The sequence below is a fragment of the Coenobita brevimanus genome, chromosome 52 (assembly GCF_032717465.1).
Source record: "Coenobita brevimanus isolate Jiangsu-jjx chromosome 52, ASM3271746v2, whole genome shotgun sequence".
Classification (NCBI taxonomy): Eukaryota; Metazoa; Arthropoda; class Malacostraca; order Decapoda; family Coenobitidae; genus Coenobita; species Coenobita brevimanus.
In genome coordinates this window covers 39,294,250-39,297,667 of record NC_137005.1, presented here as the reverse complement: position 1 = coordinate 39,297,667, position 3,418 = coordinate 39,294,250, and the positions used below count along the sequence as shown (strand labels likewise).

At 42.4% G+C, this 3,418-nt stretch overlaps 1 non-coding gene across 1 annotated transcript; it reads left to right on the top strand.

Moving 5' to 3' along the window:
- Positions 1 to 532: 532 nt before the first annotated feature.
- LOC145400548 (5S ribosomal RNA) lies at positions 533 to 651 on the top strand. The gene has a single exon (XR_013897443.1). It is a non-coding gene; the product is annotated as a 5S ribosomal RNA (ribosomal RNA).
- Positions 652 to 3,418: the final 2,767 nt, after the last annotated feature.

The following is a 3,418-nucleotide window of genomic DNA, read 5'->3' as shown; positions in this document are numbered from 1 at the left end:
GATGGTGATAATGATGATGATGGCTCCTTCGCAATTATAATGATGAAACTGATGATGATGATGATTACGATGTACCCTTAGCAATTATGATGATTATGGTGATGATGATGATGTACAATTTGCAAATATGATGATAATGATGACGATGTACCTTTAGCAATTATGATGATGATAATGTACTTTCCACGAACAGGTTAGTGTGATGATGTTGATGATGATGATGATGACGATGATGATACAACGGCGTATCCAGAACTGCACATAAGGTGGGTTCTTAATAGACTGGGGAAAGCATAAAGAAAGTAGCAATATAATTCTGGAGGTATCCTTTCCAACAATTAATAACAATAATAATAATAGTAATAATAATAATAATAATAATAGTAGTAGTAGTAGTATTAGTAGCAACAAAACAATAATAATAATTATTATTTTTATTATTATTATTATTATCATTATTACTATTATTATTATTATTATAATTATAATAATAATAATGATAATTAGAAATAATAATAATAATAATAATAATGCCAACGGCCATACCACGTTGAGTACACCGCTTCCCGTTCGATCAGCGAAGTTAAGCAACGTTGGGTCTGGTTAGTACTTGGATGGGTGACCGCCTGGGAACACCAGATGCTGTTGGCATCCCTACGTCAAGTGGGGTTGGTGGAGGATTAGTGCCCCTCCCTGTAAAACAATTAACTCTAAGCCCTTGGCCACCCTGTCTGGGATACATGGCGTCTGGCAATGAATGAAATAATAAAAATAATAATAACAATAGGGTAGTAATAATAACTGGGATAAACGTATAATTATGCACTAGGTGACACACCAAAAGACTTCTTATAGCCCAGGAAGCCACTTACTACGCTGGGTGGTAACCATATAACCAACTACAGTAACTGACTCTTGGTGATCTAGTGTGCTAAGACGCTCCAACCATGTATGCCCTCATGGATTTTCACCCTACGTATGATTTCGGTTTATAATTCACATAATGCTACTCAGGGGAGGAGAACTTGTCACCCGCCTAGTCTAGAATGTTTAGCCTAGCCCTGGCCCCCTATCCTTGGGTGGTAGTCAGACGCATGGGAACCGTCTGTCTGAAAGCACACATTATTAGATGTATTTATTAGTACGTGGAGGGGGTTTGTGACAAGATAGAAATAGATGAATAGATAGATAGATAGATAGATAGATAGACAGACAGGCAGATAGAGAGATAGATAGACAGACAGACAGACAGAGAGACAGACAGATAGATATAAACAGACTGATAAATAGATAAATAGATAGACTGGTGCATAAAGCGACAGGTAAATAGGTAGACAGATGGGATAGATAGACAGACAGACAGACTGATTGACAAATAGCCCAATACATACACACACTCACCAGACCCAGTCCCACAAAGACACGCATTTATAACAGAGCAAAAAGACACGTAACAATGCAAATTCCTGAATATTCAAAGCACATCCCACGTACTGAAAACACGAGTAAATTTAACGTGCATTGGAGTGGCGCAGAACTGTCAATGGCCTTCAGATTTTGGCGTAGATTGAGTGCATTTGCGTGAGGAATGGCGTGCGCTTCTTGTACTATATTTTATGTACAGTAGTATATTAGTCTTTATGCAATACACTTCATGCGATATCTATACTTCATGTGCAAGGTGTGCGAACTGTGCTACATGCTGATTTTTAAGATTCATAAGTGACCTAAAATGTTGCTGCTATTCTTGCATGCTCTCTCTCTCTCTCTCTCTCTCTCTCTCTCTCTCTCTCTTGGAAACCAACCATTTCCCTGAGTACATTCATGGTAGTTGTCTCAGATTGTTTTTTCTTTTCCTCGTATTTCTGAATCATACCCATTCCATTGACAGTAGTGGTAATAGGGTTAAGATGGTGATGGTGATGATGATGATGATGATGATGATGTACTTTGTGGGTATATATTTTCCGTTTCTAGATCCTACCTACTCCATTTTGTAATATCGTTGTAGGACTATAGATATGATGATGATGATGATGATGATGATGGGAATGTCACACCTTCATATCATTCTGGCGGAAAATGTCACACAACTCATTTCTGTGGACAGGCTCGGCGTAATTTTCTCTCGTCAGTGTCAATAAAAGATTTGCATATGCCAAGGGTAGTTTATTAACTCTGCAAATGAACTTGGTTAGGTTAATTTCGCAAGAACGCTCTCCCATCTCACTGCCACGCTGTACTGGTAAGAGTAGTTAGTTTAGGTGCAGAGAGACCTGGGTGTGTATAGAGACCTGGGAGTGTGTAGAGAGACCTGGGAGTGTGTAGAGAGACCTGGGAGTGTGTAGAGAGACCTGGGTGTGTGTAGAGAGACCTGGGTGTGTGTAGAGAGACCTGGGTGTGTGTAGAGAGACCTGAGAGTGTGTAGAGAGACCTGAGAGTGTGTAGAGAGACCTGGGAGTGTGTAGAGAGACCTGGGAGTGTGTAGAGAGACCTGGGAGTGTGTAGAGAGACCTGGGTGTGTGTAGAGAGACCTGGGAGTGTGTAGAGAGACCTGGGTTTGTGTAGAGAGACCTGGAAGTGTGTAGAGAGAGACCTGGGTTTGTGTAGAGAGACCTGGGTGTGTGTAGAGAGACCTGGGTGTGTGTAGAGAGACCTGGGTATGTGTAGAGAGACTGGGAGTGTGTAGAGAGACCTGAGAGTGTGTAGAGAGACCTGGGAGTGTGTAGAGAGACCTGGGTGTGTGTAGAGAGACCTGGGAGTGTGTAGAGAGACCTGGGTTTGTGTAGAGAGACCTGGGAGTGTGTAGAGAGAGACCTGGGTTTGTGTAGAGAGACCTGGGTGTGTGTAGAGAGACCTGGGTGTGTGTAGAGAGACCTGGGTGTGTGTAGAGAGACTGGGAGTGTGTAGAGAGACCTGAGAGTGTGTAGAGAGACCTGGGAGTGTGTAGAGAGACCTGGGAGTGTGTAGAGAGACCTGGGAGTGTGTAGAGAGACCTGGGTGTGTGTAGAGAGACCTGGGAGTGTGTAGAGAGACCTGGGTGTGTGTAGAGAGACCTGGGTGTGTGTAGAGAGAGACCTGGGAGTGTATAGAGAGACCTGGGTGTGTGTGCATAGAAGAATGAGTATAATCGGGTTGTTTTGACGAAGAAACAGGGCAATTCTTTCAGTACTCTCGCTAGAACGCCTCCATCTCACTGCCACGCTGTAACGATGCTGCTGCTGATGATGATGATGATGCAGAGGAAGGTATGTTTGTGTGAGAGAAGCTTCTGTAGATCCTTTTCCATTACATTTTTTTACTGTAACTTGGCCTAACACTACCATCTTTCTGTCTTGAATGCTGAACTGTATCACCTTCAACGCTAAATTATGGTGCTAGTCACGAAAAGGCGCTGTGGGAAGGAAGTAGAGCCGTA